A 24,856-nucleotide genomic window follows, 5' to 3' on the forward strand; every position below is an offset into this window, starting at 1 on the left:
TCATATGGTTCGTACTTCGGCACATCATCTGTGAATACATTTATTATAGGCCCCAGACAAAACTAGGATCCTTCTGAGTCACATGGTAAATGAGATGAAGCTTATTCAAAATCAAGTATAGTATATGCTATTGCTATCTTCACCTTTGAGAGAGGACAACCAAACATTGTGCCTCTTTCTTAGTGATGGAAAGTAAGTGGTATTTGTAGTTTCCTGGGAGGGAAACTTCTATTCACCAGAGATGGGGCACAAATGACAGAGCAACTAAATGGCTCACCTGGTGAACCAGTGAGTTTATTGGGTCATTTCCAGTGCATAAGTGCTGTGAAGGCAGCTGCATCACTGAAAAGCCCACCCAGCATATATAACAACATCTGTGTAAGAAGCTACATCCTTGGGGCTCCTTGTTCAACTTGCAGGACTGGCAAGTTTCTCTCTGCTGTAGTTATGGCTGCTTCTATAACCCTCGGTAGAGGGCTGAGTCTTGTAACTTTCTGACTCTGCTGAGTTTGGTAGGTTTTGTTTACTTCTTGAGTTCTATAAGCCTCCCTCGTCCTTCTAGGAGGAACTGTTTCAGTTCTGAGGTCACAGGTGCACAACAGTGCTGTGACTTGAGGATGCCTCAGGCAACCTATACTCTAATACTCCTAAACATTTCACCAACGTAGCCAGCTCCTGAATTTTCCTGAGATCATCTCTTACTGTCTGGACTACATGTGTTTTATTAGGACATACAAGGCACTATTTTATGCTCATTATATAGGATGTTTGGCTTCCCAGTGATCAAATGGACACAAAATGAAAAAAAATTGGACACAAATAAAACCTTTCCAAGTGTTAGCAAAGATTACAAAGTAATTTAATGATTCATTTCTTTTTAGTTTTCTAGGATTTAGCCTATCATTACTCTGGGCATTAAGAGCAAGGACACAAACTACTAAATTTCAGTAAGAAACTATAGCAAAATCCATCTTAGAGAAATGATGTGTGTTTATATATTTAAATACATATATACTTTTATATGTGTATTTATATATTTATATCACAGACATTACATGTATGCACATGGATATACAACACACATGACTATATAGGACAAAAATTATAGTAAACACACAGTATAGGATATTGCAAATGTAAAATTATTGGACTTCTGGCCCAATAATCTTATCTTTATCCTAAATTTAGGAACAAATAAACACATTCATGTATTTCTTGACCAATAAATATATTTACTCTCTAGTTTCCAGGAGACTAAATGAGATATGGAAGATGCATTGACATTATTTTAGGTGAAGCTCAATGTGAAGCCCAGGGAAGTATGCATATGAGAAGAAATTAAGTTCACCTGTGTTTGGTGTGTTTATGTTTAGAACTGTAATATCCTCTTGATGTATTGTTCCTTTAATGAGAATGAGGTGGCCTCATTTATATTTACTTTTAAGGCTACTTTCAACCTCAATCAGAGATGCCTCTTTTTGGAATGGGTGGCAGTCAATGGAGAGATGTATGACTACTCACAGTGCTGAGAAAAAGAGACTGCCTGCTCAGCCTTAAATGGGACAGGGATGGTAGTCCCCTCACCACCAAAAGGCATCAGGGAACATCGTGGAAGAGGAAGTAGAGGATGTGAAAACCAGAGCATGGGGAGGGTGCTGTGAAATGCTGATTTCTAGATGTGACATGGCTCATGAACTCACAGCTACTGTGGTTGTCTGCAAAAACCTTCATAAAGTCAAGCTAGCCAAAGCACAACTTAGATGCCATAGATGATCTCCAGGAACAATACCCCATACTGAATAGTGTTGACAATGCATTGTGGCTGGAAAGGGGAAGAATCCTTCTCTATTGAGCAGGTGGACATTGATATCTTTTCCCATGTTCCAGTGGATGACCCCCTGCTCATGTACACGGGGAAACACTAATTGGAATTAGTAGATTATTAAAAAATACACAGAGAGAAACATGAGCACTAGGATCTGTTCTGGGGACTGTGGGGAAGTTTGCAGGGGAGAAGTGGCAGGTACATGTCATCATATTTTATTGTACACATGTATGCAATTCTCAAAAATAGAGAAATTTTTTTTTTAAAAAATTAAAGAAGAAATTCAAAATCTACTTTGTGTTTAAAATGTAACTAATAGATGAATAACCAAACATAGGGCAAAGAAGTCTAAACCAGAACTACACCTGTTGGATGCAGAAAGTGACCAAATGCTAGATCGTTGCTTTCAAGCTGGTGTATGCCAGGGGACACAAGCTTTGTTCACGCTGCAGTGGCTCCCAACTAATTCCTGGAGCTAAATTCTCATCTATTCCTCCTCTCTTCACATAAAGCATAAAGCTGAGAGGGCTGGGTCCATGTTTCAGTCTGAAGGAACAAAAGTTGAGGCACAGTCGGACATCGGTGGGCCCCTGATCCTTCCTCAGGTCCACAGGCCAGGGTAGGCTATGGTAAGTGTAAAGTCGCCATGTTGTCACCCTGAGAAGAAGTGTCTCTCCAAGTGTGTTTATACCAGGACAATGAATTAATCCCTGTATCTGGGAGAACATTTTCGCCCTAAAGTATTGATACCAATATTTTGTTGGGAGTGGGCTGGGCAAGAGGTTCGAGCAACACTATCTGATCAGAAGTGTAGAGGTCTTCTAGCATGGAAATGTGGCATAGCAAGCTGCTTTGTGGCACACTGGAAAACTTAATGATGTGGTTGGTTTCCCTGTATTTGTGCTCCCTGTGAGAACCTGTGGTGGAAGTTGTGTGGCATATGAATAAGGACTGGCCCCAGTTTTGTAGTCACCTGGACTGGTGTAGAGACATGGTTGCTTTTGAGGCGCTTGACTGGATGAGCATGCGCAGTTGTCGTTTCTTCAGGACATTGTTCAGTCACATGCGAATGAACTGCTTGATGACTGCTCTGAGACATTTAATTGGGACAGTAAGTTCAGTCATGATTTTTCTGGACCACTGTCACCCACCTTCTTGACTGCCAAGTTGACTAAAGGTCACTGAATTTTTCTTCATTAAAACATGAATTATCCCGGGAAAAATGAAATTGCTGCTAAATGAGAACCAGTCAAAAAGCTGAGGCCAAAAATTGTTGGCAACGTTCATGCTAAATTATGCAGTCTGCACATTGCAGGCAGCCTGTGGGTCCTGAAGCTGTCACAAATAACGGGGGAATGTGGCTCTGTCTCCCACCAGGAAGCTGCCCTGCCCAGCAGTCTGGGCCCCTGGCCATGGCTGAACCTTCCAGCCCCTCCCTAGGAAAGCTTTCTGTTTCACCCACAGATGAAGCTACTCTGTCAAGAGTCAACTTTGCCCAATTAGTTCTTACAAGCATGAAGCAGCCCGATTCCTCATGGCGGTGAACTCTCCTCTCTTTCCTCCTTTCTTCCCTTTCATTTCTTCCTCTTTTCCCTTTTGTTTCTCCCTTCTCTCCCCTTTCTTTTCTTTTCTCTTCCTTCCTTCCTCCCTGTTCCTCCTTCAATTCCTTTCCTTCCCTTCTTCCTTCCCTCCCTCCCTTCCTTCTTTTTTCTTTCTTTGTTTTCAAATACAAAACTATCAAAGGAATAAAAGTCAGTCTAGAAGGTTTTTCCTCCCCATGCTTATCCTCATAATGGAAAGGCTATTTTGGGCCCTATGCCTCCCTCCTGAGGCTTTTCCTCCTTGGTATCTGGCAATACACTGCTAGAGCCTTCCAGGTCCTTTTCAAAGTCAGATATTTGGGTGAATCCTACCTGAAGTGCCCTCTCCTTTTCCCTTCTATTCCTTTCCCTCCACATGTTCATGCTTGTGTGTGTGTGTGTGTGTGTGTGTGTGTGTGTGTGTGTGTGTGTGTGTGTATGCTTGTGTATGAAATCCTGGCCTTAGACTGAAGAGACATGTTGTAGTTATCAAATAGGTCTGCGTTGTTCATTTGGGAATACATCAAAGCCGGAAGCTTAGGTGAGCAAGCCACTCAAGTGACAATTTGTGTTATTCCAAAGCTCTGTCTATGAATACAAGGAATTAGTTAACTTCAGATTTTGAGGTATTAGGCTTGGAATAGGGTAGAGCAGATTCCTGGGTTCTCCTAGTCAATTTACAGAGGTAGCTGACACTCTCACCTGCTTATTGTTTGGCATTTCCCACAGGTGAGGTTGACCCAGCAGAGTTGTGCTTTCTCAGGGACACGGCTCCCATTATAAGAGTTCTCCTTAGGAGGAATTTTTTGCTTTATTTAGTTGGTGTCTATCAGACCCTTTGATTTAGGATAGCCACACACCAACTACATCTCCCTGCCCAGATGAAGCTGAAAGAATCATCAGGATTTTACTTAGATTAAGAAAAGTATTGGGTCTGAAGGTGCTTTTGTAATGGAGCCCTTGCCTAGTATGCAAAAGGCCCTGAGAAAACTAAACAAATGGGAACTAAGGAATGAGGGTGGTCTGTGTATGCCAGGTTTCAGGACTGTTTCTGAAACAGCAGTGGCTGTTATACACAGAGATTATTTTCTTTCCCATTAAAATGATTCTCCACATAACAGATTTACAGCCAATGTCACAGGAGGACCAAAACCAACATGTGACAACATAAATATGAAGGGCTATAAGATCTGTCCGGTGCTAAATCCAGGTCACAAAGTTTTATATATAAAAATGACTTCAATGCTGTAAAGCCATCACAGACTAAAATCTTCTAATGGTTATCTATGGCTAGCACAGGATCATGAGAGAAAAGGTGATTTAGATCTTTTTCACATGGCCAACCTATATTTCCATATATTTAGGAATAAGTGTGCTTTGTTGTTAAAAGGGAAAATATGTATGTTGCTGAAAAAATAAAAAAGCACAGATCTGGAGTCATGAGGGGCAAATCTATGACAGTTAACTCAGCAGATACACACATTTTTAAAAACTACAACCTATAGTGGAAATATTGTTAGTGTCAGCTGTATATAGACTCCGTATGAAAATAATTTTCATGTTATCACAATGTCCATAGTGTCTCAAACAGCAGCTAAAGGAGTAAGGGGATGCTCAAGCAGTACTTAGTGCATCTTCATTCATCACAGAGGATGGAGATACAGGTTGTTTTAAGAGTCTGATTCATTTTCTTTAAGGAACTAATCTAGGAGCTGAGGCCAGGCAGCTCTGAACCTTTAAAGCAGCAGACTGAGCTACCCATGAGGCCAAGTGGACCAAGGAATAAATCACATTGAGGTAAAATCATGCAGACCTAATAGATCTATTAGCAGAGATCTATTGCCTGAAGGAGGCAAATGTCATATTTCTTGAGATAATTGAGGAAAGTTTAATGGATTATTCATCTAAAACTTTAAGGGAAACAAATGAGAAGATGTTGGATGATATTTTGAGAGGAGAGATGTTATCAAATCTCTCATCCAGAATCTATGTAGAGAGGGAATTGCTACTGATTGTGTGAGTGGGCCCAGGGGCCAGAGCTTTACCTTTCTGTAGAAGCAGGCTGGGAGATGGAAGGAGAAACATCTTACCTCTAACCTCAAACCTTTTTACCAGTGCCTGTATTGACTGTCTCCAATTTGAAGGCAGACTCAAGAATGTCCATGGGCATTTAAATTGTTCTTTTGGGAAAGAGCAGGTCAGAGATGCTTGTGTCTGATTAGTAGAGGGAACTGGAAACTAGCTGGCAGGAATGGTGGCAAAGCACTGGTGTGTGTGTGTGTGTGTGTGTGTGTGTGTGTGTGTGTGTGTGTGTGTGTGAGAGAGAGAGAGAGAGAGAGAGAGAGAGAGAGAGAGAGTGTGAGTATGTGTATGTGTATGTGTGAGAGTGTGTAAGTATGTGTATGTGTATGTGTGAGAGTGTGTGAGTGTGTGTATGTGTGAGAGTGTGTGCTTTAAAATTTGCATTAAGCTCCTTTCTAGCAAGAAATATGATAGAAACAGAACAAAAAATAGAAATAGGCCTTCCTTCAACTTCCATCTCAAACTTGACTGTTGAGTCCCCAAGGAGTGACTAATCTTCAGTGTCAGGCTTGAGGAACAAAGGCTTTCTAAACTCCAAATAATAAATCCTAAATATTGGAATACTGAGTTTTGTCATTATCAATAATGTGGAGGGGAGGGAAAATATTTTTCCAATAGAGGCTGGCAGGAGAAGAGAGAGAGTCCCCAGAGCAGTCTCGTTGTTTACTCCTTCCCTGCATAGTTGAACTTTGAGGAGAGGCATTGTGGGAAAACATTCACATCAACTTTAAGGGAGCCAGGGACACAGAGGGAGCAGGCTTTACCAATACACTTTCTAGGGTCCAGGAGCAGAATTGTATGCCTGATGACAGAGAGCACTACTTTAAAACTCAGTGGTGTTCAGGTTACAGTTCTGAGACTTGTGAGCAAGGTGACCAGGGGACAGCTACAAATATTCTGTATGATTTAGTGTGGGATGGAGACAGCTCTAAGTTACCCAAATGTTACAAGAAGCTAAGGGTCCAATTCATGAAGTGACACAGTGACATGAACTCTGCTGCCTAGTACTACTGGGGACTGAGAATACAGCATCTGTCCCTAAGAGCTTGTATTCAGTCACCCATACCTCAGGGTATTATTATAGAATGTCCAGGGTCAAGACAAGATCAACTAAATAACACCAGATACAAATAGTAGACCCAGGAGAGCATAAAGATGGTCTCAATCCATCTCATGGAACTATTAACACTGAAGATATCCTGCCCAACAGAGTGGGGAGAGGAGAGAAACTATGGTCTCTGAGTACTTTACCTGAGTTAAGCAGGAAAATAAGTTTTTTAGTAGAGGAGTCTAAACTTCCTGATTTTATTGAGTTGGCAAATTTGAAACTTTATCCCTATTTTCCTGAAGAAAGGAAGGATTTGGTAAGTATTTTTAAGGGAAAAATAACTTATTTGATTGGAATTATGAAGAAGAGAAGGTAAGACACATTAGCTTATCTGGGTGGTAGAAACTCCCACAGAGAAAATGTACAATTAGAATATTAGGCAGGAAAGTTATGTGTTCAAATATTTTCACAGTCTCTCTTTTGGCATCCAGAGAATCACTGAAGAAAATAATGGACCTACTCATGCTGGGTTGTCCTGTTCTGGAGTGATGGACATGCAAATGAAGTAGTCACAGATGAAGACTGTGAGTCAATACAACACCATAAACTCACACTAATGTCAGTTTATATACAGCCATCTCTAAATTCCCACCCTACCAATAACAGAACCAATGTTGTCGCTGCTTTACCAAGAAACACACCATCCACATGAGGACAAGGTGGCACCAACAGGACTTGCACTGGAAGGTTGGGATTAAGCTCTGCAAACTCTGCAGAGTGACAGCAGTCTCTTCTGCTCTACCCATGGCAGAAACAGCTAGAGAGCAGGCACACGTGCAATCACAATTTAACATCTTAGAAGCACAGGGTGGTTTGCTGGTTAGCAGGGGCTGCACGTGGGTTGTAGGTGATGCTAGCCAAAGTCTACAAAGTTCCAGATGGACAGGAATATGCCCAAGAGAACAACTACACAGCCTGGTGACCATAGTGAATAACAAAGCTGCATGTTTATAGATAGCTAAGAGAGTATATTTTAAGCATGTAGAGAGAGAAACTAGTATCTGGTATTTGGCTTGATGTAGACATTTAACAGTTTCAGAAGACCATTTTGGGGCCTGGAGAATGGACTCAGCAGTTGGGAGAATGCATTGCTCTTGCAGAAAGTCAGGTGTGGTTCCCACGGTCAGTGTCAGGTGGCTCGCAACTGCCTGTAAAGCCTTTTTGTTACACATACCGACATAGACGTAGACAAAAAAGTTCATGGAGGAGTAAAATGCATGAAAGCAAAAGAAAGACACCCTCTTCTGGCCTCCTCAGAGACCTGTACTCCCATGTGCATACGCACATGGACATGCATGCACACACAAGCACATACACATTATTAAAGTAAAATAAAATCATAAAACTTCTTCATTTTGTATGCCTTAAATATCTAAAGTGTCACTGTAAAAGGATCAATTGATTGCAATTATTTTAAGGACTGTCACCTTCCAGGAGCTTGTTTCTCTGGCGGTCCTCTTCACTGCCTTAGAGGCCCCCTCAGCTTTGGAGCTGAGGTCATGCTGCTTTAGGGGTGTCACCAGACAACATCTGAAGATGGTGGCACCAGGAGCTTCAGTTTCCATCCACAGTAGCTCTCTTACACAGGTGCACCATGCTCCTGAGCACTCTGCTGACCTCACAGAAACATGCGTCATTTTGTGCTATGGAGTGGCAGATGCCACTCTCAATCCTGCCTCTTCCTTTTTCTTTCATGCATTTTACTCCTTCATGAACTTTTTTTGTCTACTTCTATGTCAGTATGTGTAACAATAAGTCTTTACTCCATCCTCTGGAGCCCTGCTGCCACGTGGGCCCTTGCCACCAGGCCCCCCGAGTTCCACCCGCCACTACCTTAAGGTCCCAAGTAACACACAGAGACTTATATTAGGTACAAATGCTGCTTGGACAATGACTAGGATTTCTCATCTGCTAACTCATTCTTAATTATCAACCATAAAGACTTATCTTATCAGATGCCACCTGCAGGCATCTTCTCTTGCCGGGATCACATGGTGGCTCCAGAGCAGAGAGGAAGAACAAGAGCAAAAGGGTGACTTCCTGTTTGTCCCTGCTTATATATGAGTCTCCCTGCTATGTCACTTCCTGCCTGGATCACAACACTTCTTTACTACATTTCCCAGAATCCTCCTTGCCTCCTAGTCCCGCCTAACTTGCTTCTTCATTTGCCAACAGTACTTTATTCAACAACCGATAAGATAAACATACACAGAAGGACATTCCCCATCAAGTATGTTTTCCCCAGAGAACTCAAGAGATGAGAACCTCTGCTTCCTCCACACCCGTGCAGCTCTAGGCATTTGCATGAAGCCAGCCACTCTTTCTTTGCTCATTCTTATAACTGAGTTTGCACACTCTTGGTCTTTTCTACAGATCCCAGTCAAGCTAATTCCAAGAAAGAAACTGAGGGAGTGGCAGGAAGCTCCTCAGGGTTGAGTTCCAGCTTTGTTTTCCAAGTTAGGTTCCTTGGGAGTCATCTTTGCAGAGTCAGTGAGTAGTACTTACAATTATACCATGGTTATAGTGATTCTCATTTGGACTATATTTATTATTCTAAGGGGGTGAGGTTAAAGTAATTCATACCTCCAATGTTCAACAACAGTCCGGAGTAAGATAACGTCCCTGGCTCTTTAGTGCTGATATGTACTCAGGGATTTAGAGATGGGCTGGAGTGGGTGGGATCAGAAGGCCCTGCAATATCCAGAGTGGTTAGCTTTGGCTCCCTAGTGAGAGGAGTGTCTTTCCCTCAATTTCACGCTTGGTCTTGTGGTTCCCCAGTGCTATCTCTGTCTGTCCAACTTCCTCCTCCTGAAATCTTAGAGGAAACACTGAGTTGAAGAAATTAGTTGTATGCTTTCATCTCCTGGTCATCCTTCTGATAATCACATTCACATGAAGAGAAGTTCGTATTCCTTGTGATACTTTACAATTAAGCTATTCATGTGGAAACTTTAGGAGGGCAGGAAGATGGCTCAGGGGGTTAAGGTTCTTGCTGCCCAAACAGATGACCTTCATTTGATTTCAAGGACCAGAAAAGTAGAAAAGGTACTGATTCCCACAAGTTGTCTTCTGACCTCCACACTCACCACCACCCTCCCCATGCACAAACTACACAAAAACATAAACAATTAAATAAATAAATTGTATAATGATTGAAGTAAAACCCTTTTCTCCCAACTTTGTTTTTTCAGAGCTGAGAATTGAACCCATGGCATTGCACATGCTAGGTGAGTTAAGTGCTCTACCAGCCTTATTATAATATTGTTTAATGTACTAATGGATGGCCAATAAAGAGTAAAACAATTTGAAGACACTGAAGAATATTTTTCTCAATCTTCTTTACTTTTGACAATTTCACACGCAACAAACACACACACACACACACACACACACACACACACACACACACACACACACACACACAATATGTTGTTATTTAAAGATTAATGTTGATCATAGGTTTAAAGTGGCATCCGGACCATATGGAAAGTTGTGAGGGGATTTTGCAAGTCCAGCTAGACAGAGCTCAACAGGGTCACTGTGCCTCAGAGATGTCAATTATCCATAGGCATACTGCACCAAAAGCAGACGGCTTTTTATGCCTCCACATTCTGTCTCCTCCACAGCACCATATTCAGCTGGTCCTTCAGAAACATATGGTGTGGGGGTGAGGGAGGCAGGGGAGAGGGTGGGGCTAGGGTGACTAATGGGGAGAAAGAGCTTTGGTTTTGCATTCCATCCCTGTGAAGCGCTTCTGCCTGGGTCTCTTTTCAGCATAAGAAAATTTCTGCTTACATCTGTGTCCAAAACTGAGAAGAAATATTCTCAAGTTGGCGGGTGGGGGAAGCCTGCTAGGGAATATGCTAAAATGAACTAAAACAAGTTGGGTAAATATTATCCAATAAATGAAACAGATATTTGGCTCTTCCACATAAAAGAAAAATGAAGAGAGTAAGTAAAAAGGGTCAAAACTCTATGTAACACAACTTTAATATTCTGATTATTTTGGTTTTCTTATAATTGCTATTCCAAAATAGTCTTAATAGCAAAATGCAGAATAAACAATCATCTCCATTTATCTTTGTAACCTTTACCATAATTTTTAAATTTGTTCAGAATTTCATATGTGAGTACTATGTTTACATTATTTCTACCCCTTCCAACTCCTCTCATATGCCCCTAAACTCTCTCTCAAATCCACTTCTTTAATTATCTTGTTATATGTAGAAATTTCTTTGGATGTGCATCAAGGGTTACAATTGTGTGATTAAATAAGTCTATTAGTTTAGTAGAAACCAGCTTCCTTACATGGTTGCACTAATTTATAGTCTTTGCAATAAAAGACATATTCAGTTGCTCTATGATATATCACTTTAGCCATTATGGTGAGTGCATTGTGACAATGTTTAACTTGCATTTAAAATTTAAACACTAATAATGTTTATTGACTTCTTGGATGTTTTATTTTGTGAAAGTCATTTACTTTTTAAAATGTAGATTACACATATATTATCAACTGTGGGAATTCCTTGTTCCACAGAATACTTTTGTTAATGACTTCTATGGCGGATATATTTAATTTTTAATGAAGTTTGCACTGTCTGTTTTCTTTGTGGATAGTCCTCCTGTCTAGCTTAAAATGATGTTACTAAGGCACAGTAAGTGAAGATGTTCTGTTGTGTTTTAGACTCTTAAACTCCTTGTCTTAACAGATTAAGATGCAATGGGCTGGGCATGGTAACGCATGCCTATAATGCTAGAACTTCAGAAACTGAGGCAGGAGGAATCTGAGTTAGAAACCAGTCTCAGATGCATAGTGGGGATTCAGTCTCAAAAATCCAAATAATAAAAAACAATTAGAAGTTTACCTGTATTATTTTTGATATATAGTGCCAGAAAGATGAAAAGTTTTCAAATCATGGATAATCACTTGTCTGAGCATCCTCCATTTAAACATAAAGCCCTGCTTTCCAAGTTACTTTGTAAATTCACATTGGTCATAAACCAAACTTGCATATGTATGTGATTAGTTTTGAGAATATTTTCTTTTAATCCATTTTCTTTCTTTCTTTCTTTCTTTCTTTCTTTCTTTCTTTCTTTCTTTCTTTCTTTCTTCCTCCCTTCCTTCCTTCCTTCCTTCCTTCCTTCCTTTCTTTCTTTCCTCCTCCTCCTCCTCCTCCTCCTCCTCCTCCTCCTCCTCCTCCTCCTTTGGTTTTTCAAGACAGGGTTTCTCTGTGGCTTTGGAGGCTGTCCTGGAACTAGCTCTTGTAGACCAGGCTGGTCTCAAATTCACAGAGATATGCCTGCCTTTGCCTCCCAAGTGCTGGGATTAAAGGTGTGCACCACCAATGCCCGGCTAATTTTCTATGTTTATGCCAATCACAACAACCAAATATCATTGTTTCATAAAAATAAGATTTATCTAGTAGTGTCAGCCTTCCAATTCCTATTATTTCAGGATATTATTAATTATAATTGACCTTTGTTATGCCTGTGTATGTTTTTAGAATTAAATAGCCAACTACATTTAAAAAGCCAGAATATTACTTACAATTGTATTCAGTTTGTGAGTGACTCTGGAGGAACCGCCAGCCGACAATTCTGTGTCTCTGTGCGCAGACATGAATCTATCCCCCAGACACACAGACCTTCTTTATCTAATTTCAGTAATTATTTCAGAAGAAGAATACTTTTACACAAAACATTTAAATTAAGATTTGTCTATCACTCTTGAAGACTATAAACATGGATGTAAGGTATCATTTATACATTAAGTATATAATAAATAATAACTAGACCTGTGAATAAAGAAAATGCTGTGTTTGGAAAAGTAAATAAAACTATTCCAGAGATATTGGTTTTCTACAACAGCTATTTAAAGTTTATCTAGGAATATGTGAGTGCCTTAAAAGAAAGCAAGACTCTGATGGTGGTGGGGACAGTTCAAATGATGTATTTTACTAGAGAAAATAATAAGAAATGCTAAGTCCTGATCCCCCAAATACAGTATCTGATATGAAAAATGTGCAGGATGGATTTACTATCTGCTTTATGCTGGGTACTCTTTTACTGTGATTAAAATCTTGAGGAAAATGGAAAATGAGGACCAGTGAAGAGGAGTGATTGCTGTAACTACCTTATGATGTGACTGTGGCTCAGAAGCCTCTGGGATGGGTTTGCTGAAGGAATTTGGAAAAGAGTGGAGAAGCAGTTCAGAGATACTCGGGAACACTGTGCTCCAAGTGATTCATTTGGGAGCCCATTAAACTAAAGCACTGCTAGCAATGAAGACAGTAGACTAGACTCATGAGATGTCAGACACAAATGGATACCGTGCTGGAAACTGGACTTTACCTTGTGACCAAGAATTGTTTACATTTTGTCCATTCCTTGAGTCTTTTCGGTAAGCTGGGTTCAATGACGGCAGACTAATCTAATGCAATAAGTTTTAAGATGACACAGCCTTTAGATTATGGCTTAGGTGTTGCTAATTACTTTTAACTGGGCTTATAGTAAGAATTTATAAATAATGAAAGTAATTACAAATCTGTGGACTGTAGCATGATAATCCTTTACTTCACAGCTAATATCTGCATAGGAGTGAGTACATACCATGTTTGTCTTTCTGAGACTGGGTTACCTCACTCAGGATGACACTTGTTTTTAGTTCCATCCACTTGATGCCAAAAATGTTGCATCTTAATACAAATGATACCTTGAGGACCACTCAGGAATTGACTAAACCCCACCTATTGAAGTCTTGAGTATGAACATATGAACTCAAAGACTTTCCTTTGAGAGTGTTTTGGGGCACCCTACTCAGACAGGGTCACCTTGGAAGATGTTTATCCTGGATTCATGACACCTTGCTTGACCATTCAGGCACTCAGAAGACACTTCAGATATGGCGCTCTCTCTCTCTCTCTCTCTCTGGTCTTATAGGGATGCAGAATGCCTACAAGAGTTAGTGATGAAATGTAAAATAATACAAGAGATACCAAGGAAATTCAGAAAATAATGAACGCATATTTTAAGTTACTATATATATTGTACTGAATTAAAAAATCTGAAAGAAATGGTTGAATTTCTAGATGCATATGACCTATTGAAATTTTTGACAATAAATGGGGCCTCCTGAAACTGAGAAGCTTCTATAAGGTAAAGGCCACAGTCAACAAGACAAAACAGCAGCCCGCAGAATGGGAAAAGATCGATGATTCCCCCCATGGAAGGCCTCACCCTCCCTAGGGAGCAGAAAAGGGATGGGATAGGGGGTTGGTGAGGGTCAGGGGAGGAGGGGAGGGAGAAGGAAATGGGATTGACATGTGAATGAAGCTTGTTTCTAATTTAAATAAAAAAGGAAAAAAAAGAATGGGAAAAGATATTGACCAACCCCACATCTGACAGAGATTTCCAATATATATATATATATATATATATATATATATATATATATATATATATATATTTCAAGAAGCTAGTCACCGAAACACCAAAAAATCCAATTAAAAAGTGGGGTACAGAACTAAATAGAGAATTCTCAATAGAGGAATCCAAAATAGCTGAAAGACACTTAAGAAAGTGCTCAAAATCCTTAGCCATCAGCGAAATGCAAATCAAAATAACTCTGAGATACCATCTTGCACTTGTTAGAATGGCTAAAATAAAAAACACAATGACAGTTTATGCTGGAGAGGATATGGAGAAAGGGGGACACTCCTCCACTGCTGGTGGGAGTGCAAGCTTATACAGCCACTTTGGAAATCAGTATGGCGGTTCCTCAGGAAATTGGGCATATACCCAAAGGATGCACATTCATACAACAAGGACATCTGTTCAACTATGTTCATAGCAGCATTATTTGTAATGGACAGAACCTGGAAGCAGCCTAGATGCCCCTCAACTAAAGAATGGATACAGAAAATGTGGTACATTTACACAATGCAGTACTACTCAGCAGAGAAAAACAATGGAATCTTGAAATTCGCAGGCAAATGGATGGAACTAGAAGAAACCATTCTGAGTGAGGTAACCCAGTCACAAAAAGACAAACATGATATGTACTCACTCATATATGGATATTAGACATAGAGCAAAGGATTACCAGCCTACAATCCATACCCCCAGAGAAGCTAGGAAACAAAGAAGACCCTAAGAGAAGGGGAAGGGGATAAGATCTCCTGAGCAAATTTGGAGCACAGGGAGTGTGGTGGGGGGAGGAAGTTAGAAGAAAGAGAAGGGGAGAAGAGGAGTAGGGAGGAAGATTGAGTTGGGGGAAGAATAGAGTAGAATAAGGAAAGAGATACTTTAATAGAGGGAGCCATTATAGGTCTACAGAGAAATCTGGCACTAGGAAAATGTCCAGAGATATACAAGGATAACCTCAACTAAGAATCTAAGCAATAGTGGAGGGGCTACCTTAAATGCCCTTCCCCTATAATGAGATTGATGAATACCTTAAATGCCGTCCTAGAGCCTTCATCGAGTAGCTGATGGGAACAGAAGCATAAACCCACAGCTAAGCGCTGAGCTGAATTCCTGGAGTCCAGTTGTAGAGAGGGAGAAATGATGAGCAAAGGGGTCAGTTCATGCTCGGGAAACCCACAGAAACAGCTGACATGAACAAGGGGGAGCTCATGAACCTGAGACTGACAGCTTGGAAACCAGGATAGGACTGAATCAGGCCCCCTGCACTTGGGGTATCAGTTAGGAGTCCTGGGTAGTCTATGGGGCCCCTGGTAATGGAACAGCATTTATACACAGTGTACAAATGGACATTGGGTGCCTATTCCCCATAGATACTCTCTCAGCTTAGACACACAGGAGAGGGCCTAGGCCCTGCCCCAAATGATGTGACAGACTTTGATGATCCCCCATAGAAGGCCTCACCCTTTCTATAGAGCAGAAGAGGGATGGGATGGGGGCCGTTGGGGGGCATGGGAGAATGGGAAGGAGGAGGAACTGGGATTGATATATAAGACAAGATTGTTTCTAATTTAAATAAAAAATAAAATAACCTATTAAAATTAAACCAAAATATATTAAATAATTCAAAAAGACGATTTATAATCAGCAAAAACATTTAAACTGCAATAAAAAGTCTCATGCAACTGATCAAAATACAAAGAGCAAGATACTGTTTGATGCCCAGTCCCAAAGGATATACATATAACACAATTTCTATACCAAAATTTTATGGATCATTGCAAAAAAAGGGTTGTAAAGATTGTAAGACCTAAAAATAGGAAGTTTGCTGTGAAATTGGATCTTCTAGAAATATCAGAAAGACTGTACCCATGATGTCCTACCAATATGGCTGCTTAAACCAGACCTGAACAATGATAAAACCAATGGGCATGCTAACATTGTAGGGAAAAACTCATGTGATCTCAACGTTAGGCAAAGAAATGTAGGGACTAGGGAATTTTGAGAGTGCAGGGAATTCCTTCCACTTAGGGGAGAGTCACTCAACTGGTTATCCAATATCAAGTGGTCATCCCTGAGATCATATACACACAGATAATATTATCTTTACTTAAAACCATGTCATGATCTTATACTTCAGAATCCAATGAAAAAAGTACACAGGCTCCTGTGGTAGAATATTATCTTCAGCTATATATCTTCAAGTTTTGCTACATTTGTTTAACTTTGTGAAGCTGTAATCTTTTGCCTGTTTAAACACCTGGAGGTCCTAATAACGAGCTGAATGGTCAATAATGAAGCAAGATCAAGGACAGTTGGGGCTGGCAGGCAGAGAGTATAAATAAAAGGAGAAATGAGGAAGAGAAGAAGCAAGAGAAAAAGGAGAGGAGAAAATCAGGGGCCAGCCACTCAGCCAGCCATGGAGTAAGAAGGAAAGTAAGCTATACAAAAGTAGGAAAGATAAAAGCCCAGAGGGAAAAGGTAGATGGGTTAATTTAAGGTTAAAAAAATAAGCTGGTTAGAATAAACCAAGCTAAGGCTGAGCATTGATAACTAAGAATATTTGGGAGCTGGGTGGTAACACCCGCCAAAGAAAAAAGATCAAAGACAACACAACAGGCTGCATCCTGTTAGGTGGTTGACATATTCCAAAAAGTGGATAAAATATACACTAATCATAATTTGAGTAACTTAAGGCCCCAATAGAAAGGAGAATGCAAACTGTTCCTCCTCTCTATCCTGTGTGTCTCCTTGTACCATAGACCATTTGAAAGCTGGGGCTGTTGATAGTACCAAAGCCTTCATTTCCTCACAAGAACATGGCTGCCAATCTGGGAAGAATACTGCATTTTATTCTTTATCTACCCTGAGTTCCACAGGTAGGAGAAGTTTCCTACTCCCTCACCTACTTATGCACAAAGTACTAAGGCTTTTGGTCACTTAAAGACATGAGCTCATGTCTCTGGAAGTACTCAAACACAATGTGAAAAAAAAATACCCTCATGGAAAACAACTACAACAACTAAACAGTATGAGTGAGTTCTTGACCAAGTTCATAAACTCCTTTCCAACATGAGTTGAGAATTAAACAAAAATAAGAATATAATGGACATTTTTTAATGGATAGACACAATTTCTTCTTTGAAATCTAGCTTCCAATTACATATTTGCTGTGGAAATTTCCACTCTATATTCTGACACTCAGCACGAATTGATCTCAAATGTCTTCCTCGGAGGTTCCTCCCAGCTTCAGCCTTTGCCTTGACCTTCTCAGTTTTTCAGACCAAGTTTTCCTTGGTAGGCTGTTTTCCATCAGGTCAGATTTTGCTGAATGCCCAAGAGACTGATGCAATTCTGACTAGTGTTGATGGATTCAATGAAGTCACTAATCATTAAGTAAAAGATATTCTAAACAGAAGAGGGAAGGAGTTGAGAGGAAATGTGGGGCCCGTGAGAAGGGATAACTGACTAACTCCTGAACTTGGAAATTTTCAGATAAAACAGCTGTTTGTGAGACTTGGGTGCTGACGGAGCACATTAATTACTGTCATCGGGATTTGGATCCACTGGAGAGCTGCTGGAAGCCCTGGTATGCAGAATTACCAGAGGAGGTGTCTTTTAGGAACACAGATAAGCACTGATAATAATGGTATAGGGGCAGGGTCAGACCTCAGGGCTATGTCACAAGCATTAATAACCACTGCACCTTTATCTCTTTGCCTAGACTTAAGCCTATGGCTGCTGTTTTTCTATCTTGAGGGGCCACCAGGCCAAGGTGTGGGCTTGTTTATCTCCTTATCCCCAACTGAGAGCTAAGCATCATTCTTGTTAGCATTAAGTGACATTAACTACTACTTAACATTTAAGACTTAAAGTCATTGGGCCCTTACCTTGTTATCTGTTCAATCTTAACGAACTAATTAAATGTTGGATTGAGATACAAATCCAAATAGGTTTTCTGTTTTGTGGTGCTAAAAAAACTGTATTTTAAATTCACAAAGTAGGATTTAATAATTTCCAGTAATTAGCACCATAGAAATACTACTTAGACCATCATTCAAATTGATGACAATGAAAAATATTTAAAAAAAAAAAAACTACTGGCATACCTTATATGATAATAAAAAATACTGTGAGAGAACCTAGGAAGGAAATGGTACTTGTAAAGTACTAGGTTCTGAGTCCAAGGGGAACACTGAGGCAGACTATTCTTTGGGGTAACATATTTATTAGGAGTTATCAACATCAGAGATAGTCAGCCTTGTGATGGGTTCTGAAAAGTTCAGGCCCCTGAGACTGAGCAGGGGCTCCCTTTAGTATTTTAGGGAGAGGAATAAGGGAGGCTCACATGCTGTATAGGTAGTTAGTAGCCCACAATGTGTGCTTGCAGTGAAAGGGTTACTTCTGCCTTTTAGTTAATGAGAGTCCATCACATAGTGTATGCCATCTACAGCTTAGAATCTGGTAGCCTGGATAGCTTGGAAAACTTCCCTCAGGGAAGTGAGAATTACAAAGTCATCCCAAAGTGCTTGTCAGTTTGCTGCAGTCTAGACCTACATAGCCTACTGAAGTCTTTCTGAAAAGTGAGGATTACAGACTTATAGACAGTTACACTAGACTTTCTGTCCTCCTCCCTCTCTTCTTCCTTTCCTGTCCCCTTCCCTTCCTCCCTCCCTCTCTCCCTCCATCCCTCCTTCCTTCCTCTATATTTCTTTTCTTCCTTTTTTCCTTTTTAAAGTGACATTTTAATGGTTAGATGAATAGCAGTGATACTGCCAATATTAGAAGATAAAAAAATAAGGTACTGACATACAACTTAAAAAAATCAGAATTAGAGAATAAAACCAAAAACAGCTGAGAAAAGGCATTGAAGAAAATAACTCAGTGACATAGAAAGAAAATAATTATGAGTAAAGTAACAGTCAAGGCTGATTCCTTAATAAGATTAATAGATTTGGAATGTCTAATAAGACTGACCCAAAAACATAGAGGAAGGGAGAGGGAAGGAAAGAGAGGGGGAAAAAACATTTGGAAAGAAAATGATGCATATACAGTAACAATTTAATCAATAATGAAAATTTGATTTTTAAGCCTTGATTTTTCTTATACTAAATTCACTTAAAAGGATTATTAGTATTTGCTAATTGTAAAAATTAGATTTCAGCCTGGTGTTGGTGGCGCACACTTTTAATTCCAGTACTGGGGAGGCAGAGGCAGGCGGATCTCTGTGAGTTCGAGACCACCCCTGGTCTACAAGAGCTAGTTCCAGGACAGCCTCCAAAGCCACAGAGAAACCCTGCCTCGAAAAAAAACAAAAACCAAACCAAAACCAAAAAGAAAAAAAATCCTAGAACTCATCGTGCCATTTTTCATACATACACAGAATTACTTTGATCATATTCACCCCTCCTATCTTCTCCTATCTCCTTTCTCCTCTCCTTCTGTTCAACTTTAAGGTCTTTTAAAGTCTTCTGAGTCTTCTGGAGTGGCCTTTGTTCAAGAGGTTGTTTGCTCCCTTAAAGTCATGGGCTCACTGCAGTCTCTACCTGTGGTAGTATGAATAAAAATGGCCCTCGTGGGCTTATGTTATTCAATGCTTAGTCATCAGGAATGGTACTACTTGAGATGGATTAAGAGGTGTGGCCTTGTTGGAGTGGGCATGGTCTTATTGGAGGAAGTGTGTCACTGGGGGTGATCTTTGAAGTTTCAAAACCATAAGCCAGGCCCAGTGTTGTTCTCTTCCTGCAGCCTGCAGAACCAGATGTGGAACTCTCAGCTACTTCTTCAGCACCAAATTTGCTTGCCTGCCACCATGCTCCCCACCATGATGATAATGGACTGACCCTCTGAAAGTGCAAGCAAACCCCTATTAAATGCTTTCTTTTATAAGAGTTGCCATAGTCATGGTGTCTCTTCACAGTTATGGAACAGTGACCAAGCCTCTAAGTCTCATCTCACCAGAGAAGCTTCTCTACACTCACTAGGGAACTAAGATAATTACCAACATAGAGGAAATAATTGGATTTACAGTGTCTGAACCTTTTCCTTCATCAGTACATGTTCTCATTTTGCTAATCAATATTTCAATCTATGAACATATGGATTGGTATCATCATGTGTTCCAGGTATCCCTCTGAAGATTGATAGATGCTTTTGGGTTAGCACACTACTTTCATGGGTATTGCGCCACAAATGTTTACCCTCTTAACATCCCTGAACAAATAGGTGATAGAACTGTGGTATACACACAGTGGAATTTTATTCAGCTGACAAAAAAAAATATGAAATTCACAGGAAAATGGATGCAATTGGAAAAATCTAATGAATAAGATCACCCAGGCTGAGAAAGACCAAAATAGTATGCTCTCTCTGTCATATATGGATCCTATCTTTGCATTTTTAGATTTCTGTGTCCAAGTTGGACAGAGAGCTCATAGAGGACAGGAAGTAAGAAAGAAACCTTGAGAGGGTGTGTGGGGGGGAAGAGTTTCTAAGAGTGTGTGTGTGTGTGTGTGTGTGTATTTGTGTGTGTGTGTGTGTGTGTGTGTGTGTGTATGTGTGTGTGTGTGTGTGTGTGTGTGTATGTGTGTGTGTGTGTGTGTATGTGTGTGTGTGTGTGTGTGTATTTGTGTGTGTGTGTGTGTGTGTATTTGTGTGTGTGTGTGTGTGTGTGTGTGTGAAGTGCCCATACATTAGTTTACATCAGCTAACTTACTAGTGAATGACCTTCATCTCACAGTGGCCTCATTTCCAAGTTTGTGCTGATATATGTGCATTTCCCTCTTCCTTTAGGTCAGTTCTTAGTCTTGAGGCATAATCTCTATGCTGACCTATGGTCCTTCCACAGTTTCAGTGGGAATTTCATCACTTTATCTGGATTTGTATTCTAACCCTATCAACTGCAGAAAGCTGCTGAAGTCAGGGCTCAGTGTTACCATTGCCCCTGGTTACTATTGCCTTTGGCTATTGCCACAGGTCAACCAAGGCTTTAAGTAGATTCTGTTTGTAACAAGCCTGCCACACACATCGTAGTACCATCACATTTTAGGTTTCCCCTCTGTTAGTTTTCTTGGGTCACGAAGAAGGTAAGCCCTGGGTTTGAACTGTTGCTTCTTAATGCCACACATTTGGAAACTCTTTCAGAAGAAAAGACTCATAAATACAAATCTCGCCCATGGTGGTCCCCTCCTACCCAGAGTCAAAGCCCCTTCAGTTTCTGGTTGCCTTTAGGTACTCTCCTGTGATTTATAAAGTTGATTTTTATATTTTTCTGTAGAAGTTTGTCATTGTAATTAGTAAGAGGATTAGTCTGATACAGGGCTGCTGCCATTTTTGAACCAAAACAAGTTCTTAGGCTTGAAGACTTGAAAACTTTACATAGCCAATGGATATTTAAATTTATTAGGTAAGATGGAAATTTTTTAATATTGGAGATACTTAACATGGTCTTTCAAATGTGTGTGGCTGTGTTGACACACTATCTTTGTCCTCCAAATCCCATTAATTGACACTCTCTACATTGAACAAGCCAGTTTTCACATAGGACTCCATAGCCATTCATGAGTGCCTCATAGATGCTATCATCCTCAAAAGCCACAGTCATCTAAATGGAAGATGGTTTCTCAATGCTCCAGTCACAGCTAATGGTAACTGAGGGAGGTGAAACTCATTCAGCATGTAGCTTAGAAATAAGAGCTGGAGTTCCAGCGAGGTTCTGTGGACTTTACAGACACGACACTGCCAGTTTCCTTGGCGGAAGGAAGTCATTTCTGTTTCCTCTGAATTCACTCAGCACCGAAAGTCCTTTCAACCACTGAGAAGCCCCTATTTCATTATTGAAGTGCGTTTCTATACTGCTGCAGGGCTCGCCGTATCTTTATGACTTTCTACGAGGAACTGTAAAAATAGACCTGGACTCACACTTTACATTCCCATTGACTGGATTTGTTGAAATTTTTTTCTCTCGGAGTAGAGTCTGGCAATATGGTGCTATTGCGAAAGCTGAGTGTGGTAACGCATGGGTGAATAGCAAGCAGCAGTTAAAAGGCGGCCACTGTTAATCTTGAGCTCACTGACGGATGTTCCAAACTGTAGCACATATTTAATCTCCACCACCACCACCACCAGCATGAGACCATTCACATTTGCATTTTTCCCCAGAGAAACTGGTCCTTTCTGGAGGAACAGCAGCCTCAGTCACCGCATCTTCCCGGCTGACTGCAGCATGGCCCCTAAAAGCTGGTCCAGACGTACAGGTCCTTGTACTAATAAGGAGGCCTTGTCCACATCCCCTTCCATCCCGGCAAGGTGGAAAGCTGGGTCACAGCTCTCAAATCAATCTTTGAAAGGGAAAGCCGCTGACCCTTTGCCAGCAGTCTCTGTTCTAATTGACTTCCCGCAGTGAAACCTTTATTTTGAAACAGGACTCCAGAGCCACCACTGGCTCAAAAAGACAAAAAATAATGTCGTTAGCTGTTTGTTTTTCTTGGGATCAAGTATCCTGAACTCATAACAAATGTCTTCTTGTTTGCAAATGGAAAACCATAATTAAGTTGGCTTTCCCACCACGTTTAATAAGCTCGCAGTTTCCTCTCGGCCTCACTTTCTCATTCTTTTTAATGAGATACCAATTTCCTCTGCCCAGCCCTCACAGATACTTTCAGCAATAAAACAGACAGCTTTGATTTTCATCTTAGTGTGAAGTTTCAGGGATTAATTTATTCATCTGTAACCTGGACCACACTCTTCTCATGCTAAATGGCCTGTTAATCTTTAATTAACAAGGTGTCTAGGGCCAGAAAACATAAGAGAAGAGGGGAAAAAAGAAACTGGGGAGATGTTTGGAGGAGGAGAGGTTTTTACCGAAGGGACACAGAAACAGTGACGTTTATTTTCATGCCACTGACTACATTTAGCATCCTCCGGAGGCACGGGCCCATGACACAGATGTCCCATCGGTTCCCCACTCCTCCTGTACAGCTGGGGTTTAAGTGAGCCCAAGTCTGTCCAGACAAGGAGCTGTTTGTGTCTGGCTGATGTGAGTAGAGGGTGCTGTGCGGCCAGGAGCCATGAGCAGCTCCTGGAAGATGGTAGTTGGTAAAGGGGCAAGGGAGGAATTTCTAGAGTTTCTAGCTAAAGGCTGTGGGTGCCTCTGGCCACCGGAGAAGCTTACTGCATAGCTATGAAAATATGCATATATTTTAAAGGTTTAGTTGCTCTTTAAGATGTTTGGAAGTCCTGAGTCTGAGCACAAACAGTATTCCTTCATGTGCTCAGCAAAATCCTGTGCTCTGTCTCTGTGTGTTGTTACCATTGAAACTCCACTTTGGCTGTGGCAGTTAGAAAGAATGCGATTTTATTAAATCAGGTGAACTATTTCTGTCACAAAATAAGCTTCTGCCACTTTCTGTGATGATTGCGCTGTGGTTTTGGTTCTGTGAACATGGCCTCTTCAATCTTCATTATTTTGTCTGACATTTGAAAATGTGACACTATTGAAATACATAGTTCACTGAGTTTAAACTCATATGTACAAGTATACAATTCAATGGTTTGGGGATATACAGAAGGCTGTGTGAACGCCACATCAGTTCTAGTTTAAAATATTGTCGTTACCACGAAAAGAAATCCTGACTATGAGCTGACATTCCCCCGTTTTTCTCCTCCTTACTATCCCAGTGCTAGGCAATTATAAATCTTTCTGTCTTTGCATATTTATCTATTTTAGCACATTTTATATCAATTATATGGTCTTTGGTCAGTGGCTTTTTCAGTTACCATGTTGTTTAAAAATTCATCCATGTTCACTTCCTCTCTAGCATGAGCTGTCACTTGTATTTTTGATTTTAGCCATTCTGACATGTGTAAGATGGAATCTCAGAGTAATTTTGATTTACATTTCCTTGACGGCTAAAGATGTTGAACATTTTTTTAAAGTCATTCTCAGTCATTTAAATTCCTTTGTTGAAAATTCTGTTTCAATCTGTACCCCGTGTAGATCAAGGGGAACACTCCTCCATTGCTGGTGGGATGTGCAAACTTGTACAGCCATTTTGGAAATCAATATGGAAGTTTCTCAGAAAATTAATAATCAATCTTTTTCAAGACCCAGCTATACCATCCCTGGGCATATACCCAAAGGATGCTCCACCATACCATAAGCACACTTGCTCAACTATGTTCATAGCAGCTTTATTCATAATAGCCAGAAACTTGAAACAACCTAGATGTCCTTCAACCAAAGAATGGATAAAGAAAATGTACATTTTCACAAAGGAGTATTACTCAGCTTTTAAAAACAATGACATCATGAAATTTCCTGGCAAATGGATGGAACTAGAAAAGACCATCCTGAGTTAGGTAACCCAAACCCCAAAAGACAAATATGGTGTGTACTCACTTATAAGTGGGTATTACCCATAAAGTAAAGGAGAACCATGCTACAAACCCAGAGAAGTAATAAGTCTTTTTCTGTCCCACCAGCCAGCTCCCAAATAACAACATGGAGACTTATTATTAATTATGAAAGCTTGGACTTAGCTTAGGCTTGTTCCACTAGTTCTTATAACTTAAATTAACCTGTTTTTATTAACTTGTGTTTTACCACGTGGCTTTTTTACCTGTCATTCTGTATGCCAGACTCCCTCCATGTCTCATGGTATCTCCTCTCTGCTTCCTCTCTCTGCCCAGAAGTTCAGCCCATATACCTCCTGCCTAGCTACTGGCCATTCAGCACTTTATTAAACCAATCACAGCAATATAACACAGTGCACAAATACCTCACAACACAGAAAGGCTAAGTAACAAAGAGGGCTCAAGGGGGACACATGAATTGCA

The 24,856-nt window shown here is 40.4% G+C and overlaps 1 long non-coding RNA gene across 1 annotated transcript; it reads left to right on the top strand.

The window, feature by feature from the left end:
• Nucleotides 1–7,015: 7,015 nt before the first annotated feature.
• On the top strand, nt 7,016–17,609 carry LOC113839181. Its single transcript, XR_004771725.1, has 4 exons — nt 7,016–7,119; nt 9,787–9,822; nt 16,783–16,899; nt 17,516–17,609. It is a non-coding gene; the product is annotated as an uncharacterized LOC113839181 (long non-coding RNA).
• Nucleotides 17,610–24,856: the final 7,247 nt, after the last annotated feature.

Source organism: Cricetulus griseus, assembly GCF_003668045.3.
Source record: "Cricetulus griseus strain 17A/GY chromosome 1 unlocalized genomic scaffold, alternate assembly CriGri-PICRH-1.0 chr1_0, whole genome shotgun sequence".
In the NCBI taxonomy this organism is placed as follows: Eukaryota; Metazoa; Chordata; class Mammalia; order Rodentia; family Cricetidae; genus Cricetulus; species Cricetulus griseus.